This window comes from Crinia signifera, chromosome 6, assembly GCF_055691185.1.
Source record: "Crinia signifera chromosome 6, ASM5569118v1, whole genome shotgun sequence".
NCBI lineage: Eukaryota > Metazoa > Chordata > Amphibia > Anura > Myobatrachidae > Crinia > Crinia signifera.
In genome coordinates, this window is record NC_139222.1 from 137,205,587 (window position 1) to 137,215,987 (window position 10,401).

Sequence of the window (10,401 nt, forward strand, 5' to 3'; positions counted from 1 at the left end):
GTTCCTGCGGTCATTATGCGTAAGCTTAGGCATAGTTGGATGGTCAATGGCTGGGATCATTGAAACCAATGGTCATGTTGGTGATTTGGTCCTGCATCTTAAGGAGCAGGACTTAGATCTGCCATGCTGACAGGAGGCATATTTATTTTTTTTGTTCAGGCATCTCCTGTGACATACTGTAAGTATTATTCACACAGCAGCTTCAACCAAAGAAGCAGTAGTTATGCTAACTGTATTCAACTCAGAATCACCCCATTTGGATCTAGAAAATATTTTAAACTAATTGTTTTTTGCGTCCCATGGAATTAATTCTCACTGCTTTTCTACCTGCAGGAGGTCTCTTTTACAGACAAAATACATTTCGGAATAGATTATAGTTGTAGGCATACTAACGCTGACACAAACAACACATAATTTATGCATCCAAGGTAATTCTACAATTCAAGGTGCATTCATACTGATTTCAGAATTGTTTTTCAAAATTGATCACTTTCATTCTAACATCTTTCATTCTGCTTCCTGTCTGTTGTCTTGTCATCTTGCATCCATCTGTACCAGTCTCTGTCATAGAAATATGAACTGTTATTTGAAGCCCCTCCAAAATCTTTCTATTAGTCCCATGTGCTTTCACTCTCCATTCCTGTCAAGTGACCTTTAACTCAGTCTCTCCTTACCCACTAACACGTCTCTTTTTCCTATCTTCTTCTGTCTGTTTTACTTCTTTGTTCTGTTCATTTCTTTCAACCACTTTCAACTTCTGCCTTTCTCATGTTCTCTCATTTTTCTAAATCTCCTTTCATATTCTCCTATTTGATACCCTATTCTTCTTAACATACCCGCTCTCACTGAAAATCAGTACAGCCAGCTGCCCTCCTCTCCTGAGACACTCATCATATCCCTATGCACAGGGTAATTAGTGTCATTAGAACAGGACACCATAGGGACAACAAGAGGTGGCGTCAGTGAACAAGATTCGTCTCTTGCTGTTTGATAATTGAACACTGGTCCTGATGAATGAGAAGCTTAAAGGAAAATAGGAGGGTTATTCATTCAAATTAGTGAGAAAATGCAATAGATGCTGAAAATGCAAACATGGAAATATGTAAACCCTAGATACATGTTTTTTTTTTTTTATTTTGATTGTATTGACCACATATCACATATGACAGGTTTATTTTACATTCCAACATTTTCTTCACTAAGCACATATATACTGCAGAAGGTGTGTTCACATGTATCTGCCATTTTGAATAGCGTATGGGGGAAAATGACAAATAATCACTTTATCAAACAGTCAAGTAAAATGACCATTATTGTAAACATGCGTGCTCTGGAATGGCCTCGTGGTACGGATACCCCTCCAGGCAGAACTCACTATAGTATTGCCCTTGTATGCAGCATTTTAAGGATGTCCATTAACCATAAATGGATAATAACCTTCAATGGTCTACCACCGATGGACGATGGTTTTGCCATCAATTGAGAAAATCTGATGTACCAGGACACAGAGCTTAGCCCTATACCATCCTACAATTAGACCACTGAGAGTAATAGCGCATTGGCAACCACAAAGACACCATTGGTGATAGCTATGAATGTTTAACCCAATGTTGGCCTTCCCTACAGCAGTCAATTGTATTCCATAGCATTCATGCTAAATAATAATGGAAAATAACAAATGGATGTGTACCCCTTCCATTGTTACACAGTTTATTCCATTAGCAAATTGTTCCTGTTTTGTCTCCATGTTTAATTTGCTCTAAATCAGACCCACTATTTATATGGAGAAATGGAGAACCACAAGTACAATTAAAGCTGCTGTATAGGGGAGTGTGTGGCTCCCTGAGGCAGAGAAACAAGTAGAAAAAAGATATACAGCGCTAGAGTTTGACTGAGTCACTAAATAATAAGTTAATCAGAAATATGTATTGCATGTAACAATATATTATAACAATAATAGAGAATTCTCTAATTTTTATTGTGTTTTTGTTATAATATATTGTTACATGCAATAAATATTTCTGTTTAACTTATTATTTAGTGACTCAGTCAAACCCTAGCGCTGTATATCTTTTTTCTACTTTTCTACTCACCTGCTCCCTGTGTGGCACTCAAACAGTTATATGCGTGTAATATGTGTGTAGAAGCAGTACAAAGTGCAAGTGTAATAACCTACTATACAATGTATTGTGTGTCATGATAAAACAAACTATGGTGAATTTGTTTACAGTGGGGAATAATTCCCAGCAGCCTCGGCAGCTGCACAGAAAGTCTGTAGCATGTCACATGACCTGTGTGAGAAGGAGGGTGAGCAGTTGAACAGGGCAGTTGGTGTGGAGAGGTCCAGGCAGCAAGAGTGTGGCAGACAGAGGGAGCATGCAGGATGCTTATACTTACTGGGGGCAGGCGGAGACGGCTCATCAGTTGTTGGGATTCCCTCTCAAGTTATTGCTGTCACCTGTTGGGACAGTAAATGATAAAAGGAGAGATGTGGTGAGTCCAGCCCCGAAATACATGCATACCTGTACCAGCCCGCGAAAGAGGTGTTCTTATAATTACCTACACAGCTATATACATTTTAAAGACATTTTACCTCAGAAAAGGACATTTTACCTCATAGAACTAAAGTCAGCTATATGTATGCACAGCCACAGACAGAAAAGAAACTTACCTCAGAAAGGCTGTAATACGCTCTTCTCTCACCCAAATGTATATATTGAAAGATGTACTATCCAAGGAAGGTTAAAAGATGCTAAGGGCCAGATTCTCTAAGCTTCAAAAGTGATAAAATGGAGAGTGATAAACAGCCAGCCAATCAGCTCCTGCCTGTCATGTCACAGACTGTGTTTGAAAAATGTCAGACAGGAGCTGATTGGCTGGCTGTTTATCACTCTCCATTTTATCACTTTTGAAGCTTAGAGAATCTGGCCCTAACACCCTAATGCAGGGTTAACACAGAGACTGCATTTACCTCAGATGATAACTGTACAACAGGCAGACATGTATGTGCTTCCTCATCAGAAGGGGAGAAGAAGTCGTGGTACTTGTTTCCTAGCACGGCCACCACGATTTCTATCGTGGTGGTCGTGTCGGAAAAAATCGTGTCGGTCGCGTCGGGTACATACCAAAACGCACACGACGCGACCGACGCGATGTACCTGATTTCTCCATAGGCTTCAATGTTAAAATAATTTAACATTAAAGCCTATGGAGAAATCAGGTACATCATGTCCATAGGCTTCAATGTTAAATTATTTTAACATTGAAGCCTATGGAGAAATCGGGTCCATCGTGTCCATAGGCTTCAATGTTAAATTTTTTTAACATTGAAACTGAGTCCATTTAACATAGTAAAAAATGGTAAAAGGGCCAATATGGGCCATTTCTCATTGGGTATGGCCCCGTCATGTGTGTAAAAAATAATGGCCCCCCATTGTGGCCGCCACCCCCACGATTGACGCGAACCCGAAGCGTGGCGAGCGCAGCGAGCCCGCGAGGGGCGGCGGTGCGCGTCCTCCGACCTTTTCATTCCCCTACTATCCACGTCGGCGTGGAGTTGAGAATAGATTAGTGTGGTGAGCGCAGCGAGCCACCGAGTCCGAAGCGTGGCGAGCGGACGCTGATACCTTCACAGATCCCTGCGTCCCCTTGCGGGCTTCACAGGTATCAGCGTCCCCTCGCGGGGCTCGCTGCGCTCGCCACGCTTCGGGCTCGGTGGCTCGCTGCGCTCGCCACACTAATCTATTCTCAACTCCATGCCGACGTGGATAGTAGGGGAATGAAAAGGTCGGAGGACGCGCACCGCCGCCCCTCGCGGGCTCGCCGCGCTTCGGGTTCGCGTAAATCGTGGGGGTGGCAGCCACAATGGGGGCCATTATTTTTTACACACATGACGGGGCCATAGCCAATGAGAAATGGCCCTTATTCGGCCTTTTCCCATTTTTTACTATGTTAAATGGACTCAGTTTCAATGTTAAAATAATTTAACATTGAAGCCTATGGACAAATCGGGTCCATCGCATAGGCTTCAATGTTAAATATTTTAACATTGAAGCCTATGGAGAAATCGGGGGCATCGCGTCGGGCGCGCATAGGCTTCAATGTTAAAATATTTTAACATTGAAGCCAATGGGGAAATCGTGGGCATCGCGTCGGTCGCGTCGTGTGCCTTCTTAAGGCACACGACCGACGCGATGTACCCGAGTACTGTTTTTTTCAAAGGAAATCGCGGGCATCGCGTGCCTTAAAGTTAAGGCACACGATGCCCGCGATTGTGGCCGTGATAAGAAACAAGTACCGAAGTCGTTTTCCCTGACTAATATTATTTGATGGATAAATAGTCACTGTACTAAGCAATAAGGTGTAAAGACTTTATACAGCTGGCTGCATGCTACAGTGACTTATACGCTTAGGCAAAGGATATGAAGAAAAGTGGAGAGAGGATATATACAGTATTGTTACAGCGTTGTTACATTGTGAGAAAGCCAGCAATTATTACCTGATTCACTTTCACTTGTGGATTACAAATGCAATAAGCCCATTACTCGGTGTGGGATTCCAATCTACAAAACAAAAATTGCTGCTTTGGTGATAGGGACTACCTAAGAAATAGAGAGACTAAGTAACAGTTTACAGCTGCAGCAGGATATATATTGCGCAATAATAAAGTAGTATTTTAGCATATAATAGTGATAATATTGTCATTTTGATGTCATGTGAAAATGGTAACAGGATATCTATGTTGAATATCTGTAAATAAATTTTATTATAGTTCTGTGTTTTGTGTCCATCATAATTGTAACTATCTTTGTTACTGTATTGCATATACCTGTTAATGTTTTAACTTGTAAAATGAAATAACCTGATATATAAAAGAAAGAAACATTGCCATGGACATTCCTACAGTTAATACACTTACCTGCTAGAGGAAAGGAAAAGGGAATTAATTAATATATTTTATGGTTCATTACACGCGCACTCAGCTATTTAGTGTTGGGTGCATTCTACAAAATCAGGGCATATCACTTCCTCTTTTAATTTGCTCCTAACTCTGAATCAGGCCATAAGAGCCAGTTTCAGAGATTTATGTGAATCTGATGATTTACCTTCTCCAATGTTTGTGGGAGAGCGCATGCACAGGGGCCATTTCACACAAGTGCATTACTGATCCTACATCCTCTCACACAGTGCCACCTAAGCCGTTGCAGCTACTAATGGACTGCGTCCATCCCTTAAATCACTCCTATGTGCACAAGTGTAGTTGTTCATCAAATACATTTCAAAGTGGACATTCAATTCACAGTCTTTGGAAATACCTCCATTATATCAGTGGTTTGTGAGTGGGTATTCTGAAAAATGTGCTGCAACATGTAAAACTCTCAGCCTAACGCCACTTCAGAGCCACCTCTTAAATATATTATCCCTAATACCCAGATGTGTCCTTATACACCTAGCCTCAATATGCCATATGGTGAGATCCCCTAAAGAGATAGAGCTTGCCTATTATTTGCATGTCAAAACACTCAGGGGGTTTATTAACTAAGATGGGATTTTGCCCATACCAACCAATCAGGTTTTATTATTTTCTAGAAGGGTCTAAATAAACAAGAAGTAGATTCTGATTGGTTGCTATGGGCAACATCCCATTTTCAATAGAACTCCCATCTTAGTAAATAAACCCCACTGTGTACTGAGACTAGGGTGCAACTTTAGCTGCACTGGAATTAATTTTAAACACATAAAAAGTTGCAGATAAACCACAATGGAACTTGGAATGAGTAAAAGCTGTGGCCGTAGCATTGTACCCCCTCATAAGACGTGTAGTGCTGAAAAGTCTCCCGCAGCCTAGCGTGCCAAGAGGGGCTATTTGTTGCAACTGAAGTCACAGTGTATAAGGACACATCTGTACATCTCAGTTTACTATAATTAGGTAAAAATGAATAATAATTAGGGGAACTATGGGAAACAATGAGATTGCCTTTATTATGGACCTTATTCTAGTTGACTCGGACGGATGCGTATTTTCGGACGGCCACCGAGTGTTCTTAGCCCCACCTACCGTATGGATTGCTCACACCATCCGAATGCGGTAAGACGCCGAGCGAACGGACCACGAGTGGATGTTTCATGTGAACAACTCCTCCATCTGTGGGAACCTCCTCCATCCATTGAAGATGCAACCGTCTAGAAAATAATGGATGGAATCTGATTGGTTGCTATGGCCCACATCCCATCTTCAATAGAACTCCCATTTTAGTAAATTTACCCCACAGACATTGACCCACTGGCCGTCTGTCTCCCAGAACCCAAGTGATATTTACAATGTTGTTGCTGTCCTTCCAAATGCGACTGACCTAACTGGTTTTATAATTTGCTGTCCACCTTATACAGATTGGCAGGTTAAGGGGTTACATGTAAGGCAGGTTCACGGTAAGGCAGGTTAAAGGTAAGTTAGGTTAAAGGTCAGTCAAGTTAAAGGTAAGGCAGGTTAACTGAAATAATCCTGCCTTGCAAAGGTAATCTTTATGTATTGTATATCAATTATAATGCAAGTGTACTCACTTGTACATCTAAGCCACAGTTGGCTAGGAATGTCTTCAATGTTTCCAGCTTTTGCAATCATGCAGATGCTGGTATCTTGGCCCCCAAATATATGCTATGTAGGCAGATGATGTAACAAAAAAAATACACCCTTGATCTAAATATTATGTTTGTACACTTCAAAAAGCAAGTAAAATAATTGATGACATTTATTTACGATGCAGTTAAGGCAAGCACATCAACATTATCAAAAATATATTTATCTGTTTAAAAAAAAATCATTTAAAAATAGAAAATGTATAATATACCATTTTGTGCCTTCAGCAAAAGTTACATGCTAGCTTCAGTGTTGGGCTCATTCCCAGATGCTCCTTTCTCTGTCAATGTCATTTGAATAGGCACTTGAAATTTTCGGTGCACTTAAACACATACATTAGGACTTTTTTATGTTCCATTTTGAATACAACACACAACTCCACCAAGAAAACAGAGCGATCTCAGTCTGTAATTCATTATTTCCATTCATCACAGCACATTCGCTACAGTTAGTGCAAGAAAATAATACAGACAACAGGGGCATGAGTACAGCCATTGCCAGACATGTGGTGCCTGGTGATTCTGGCCTACCAGGGCCTTTGCACTATTCTTCTGAGTATGCAGGAGAGTCGGTGTGCTCCTTCCTGTGTCTATTCTCACAAGTGCTTAGTATAGTGGGATGGCTACATACCTCCAAGCTTACCTCCTTAAATATTGCTATGAACCTCAGCAATTGATTAATATATTAATATACGCCAGCAGAGGCCTTTAACCAAAATATTCCAAATCATTTGACATTGTATGGTGGCTGATTCCATTTGGTTTAAACATAAATTCAAATTCCCAATTTGTGTTTGAAATAAGCAACTTTACAATGTTGCACATTTAAACTGAAATAGCTACACTTTATGCAGTTGTGGCAGCAGAAGGGGGGAGGGGATACTACTTAACTGGGCCCAGGTCTGATGGAGGGGCCAAGTAGGACCCCTATAACCTAGCAGCATAAGCTACAGCAGCTACTTTTAACCCAGAACATGCTGCTGTACGCTGGACTGCAGTGTGGCCAGGGAAGGGCTTAAAGTGCTATTTTTTTGTATTTAATTCATGCGTCACTATTGCCCGGCTTGCTGGATAAATCTAGTTAATTGCCGGTCAGGACCAGTGTTCTAACCAAAGAAACGAATAAACAAGTTGCAGAGCAGCGCTAAAAAAACATAAAAAAAAGAGATTGGATTGTTTTCACAATAATATTTTTATTATTAATAATAATAATAATAACAACTTAAGCACTGATTAAAGCATTGGTATTAATTCACATATGTTTGTCTGTTCCTATTATACCTGTGGGACATAGTTCCTTAAATGCCATATAGGGAATGAAAATGATATATTAGCAGTTCTTTCCCGGGGCGTGGTGATGACCAGCTAGCTGCAGTCTCCAGATGTGTAGCGTGGTTAGCTCTTAGGCAAAGAGCTGTCTGTTATCCACTTGCGAAGAAGGTGCTGGTGGCCACAATATCCAGTTCTTAGTAGGAGTGTGGTAATAACCAGCTGACTGCAATCTCCAGATGTGTGGCGTGGTTTTGTTGGGCGCTTGAGCAAAAGAGCTGGCTGTTATCCACTTGTGGAGGGAGTGCTAGTGACCACAATATCCTGGTTGTGGAAGACAAAGTCCAATTTTGGTATTATTGTTTTGCGATACTCCAACAATAAGAGTGTGAAATGATGGGCACTAACACGTTCACTGCTAACCCCTAGCAGCTTTTTCAAAGGTATAGTGAAGCAACCCAAATGTGGGTTTTTATACCTTCTTAATCAATCAATCAATCAATCAATCAATGACACGGGGTGTGCTACAAACATTATACATCATTGTATATTGGCTAAAAATATATCTAAAGAGCTAAAAGATAGGCAGACTGCTAAATAAAATAACACAATACAAAGATTTTACTATCAATTTATATATATTTAAATAGTGTAAATAAAAGGTTTAAAGAAGTATTCCAGGGTTTTGGTCTAAAGGGAGTATAGAGACACGGTTCTGTAGTGCACAATGGACTCCAGTCACTTTTTTGCACTATTATTTAGCACACAGCTGGGAGAAGAAGACGGTTTTAAGTTAGAACATTATAATTTAGATTTGTACAGATATTTTAACCAAAAGACCTGCAAATGTATCACATCCTAATGCACACTAATATTGTAGGTTTTACATTGTATACCCTGGCCATAATTCAAAGCATTTGATAGCGGTGATCCTGCAGCCTACAGGTAAAGTGTTAGGATCAGCTGGCTCAGCATCCACTAAAAGGGCCATTAATCCCCTTCATTCAAGCGTTATATCTCGGAGGAGGGTTCTGTTAAATATAGAATCCATTATTTCTACATTAGAGACTGTACAGGACCTGGTGTTAATACAAAGCAGGATTAATTCCCATGTTATATGGAGGATTAGTCTACAGTGAGCAATAAGGAGTTGGAAGGAAAGGTTTTCTTGAGAATACATCAGGGGAGAGTGAGGTGATATGAAGAAAGCTAAGGAGCAGTTGACAGTTCCCTAATGTCCAGGATTTCCGGGTACTCAGTCTCAATTTTTACAGAATGATTCTTGTAAGTTTTTGTTCCTGTCTTTTGCTTTTTTTCACCTTTTAAATTTATAGTAATAATAACTTATTGCTTAGTCCTTTTTCTATTGCTTGCAAAATTCAGGACTAAGCATTAGAGCATGCTCTGCTTGCTGAATACATTAACACATACTGTATACTGTAAAATGACAGAAATTGTGCCTTGTCCAGTGGTTATTTCCTATTGATATATTGGAAGGTACACACTCAGCTATATATTGGCCAATCAATTTAAAAAAAATAATAATAATAAAAAAAAAATATCTATCTAATCCATTTGTCATGCGGCATACAGACTATGGGTGATTATATATGCACCTCTAGCGTCTAACAGAGGAGTGCAGAGAGGATTTTGGGAGTACTGGTGTGCGGTTTGCACCCCCAGCAATGAGCATGTAACACTGCTGTAGGCACCCATGGGAAACAAGCAAGTTATTACCCCATGGCAATGGCATTTAACTCCCCCTGGGCAACAAGCGAAGGCAACAAGCATGTAACTCCCCCTGGGCAATGAGCATGTAAGTCCCTCTTGCATTGTGCATTTATTCCCTCATGGCAAGGAGCATGCAACTCCCCTGGCAACAAGCTTTTAATCCCCCTGTGGCAATGAGCATGAAACCACTGGCAACAAGCATGAAACCCCTGGCAAGGAGCATGTAACTGTAACTGTAAATGTCCACATGCACAAAGCAACAGTTTGTTAACCCCTTCCTGACAGAGCTAGTTTTTGCGTTCCTGACAGAGCCATTTTTTTCAAATCTGACATGTCTCACTTAAGTGGGGATAACTTTTTTTTGCTTTTACTTATCCCAGTGGTTTTGAGATTGTTTTTTCGTGACACCTTGTACTTCAAATTAGTGGTAAATTTGGGTCGATACAGTCTGTGTTTTTTTGTGAAAAATACCAAAATATCGTGAAAAAATGGAAAATTTAGCGATTTGCAAAATGTTAAATTTTCTGCTTGTGAGACAAATAATCTTACCACTCAAAATAGTGAATAACTAACATAGACCATATGTCTACTTTATGTTGACATCATTATTTCAACTTCCTTTTAATTTTTTGGGACACTAGGAGGCTTACAATATGAATAGCAAATTCTCAAATTTTCAAGAAAATTTCAAACACTGATTTTTTTAGGGACCAGTTCAGTTCTGATGTGACTTTGAGGTACTTGTATGTGAGACACCCCCATAAA

General features: G+C 40.2%; 1 long non-coding RNA gene across 1 annotated transcript in view; it reads left to right on the forward strand.

Moving 5' to 3' along the window:
- Nucleotides 1-2,340: 2,340 nt before the first annotated feature.
- LOC146007092 (uncharacterized) overlaps nucleotides 2,341-10,401 on the forward strand; it is a 19,325-nt gene continuing 11,264 nt past the window's right edge. The window contains exon 1 of the long non-coding RNA XR_014444234.1: nucleotides 2,341-2,493. This is a non-coding gene — a long non-coding RNA (uncharacterized LOC146007092). The remainder of the gene's footprint in view (nucleotides 2,494-10,401) is intronic.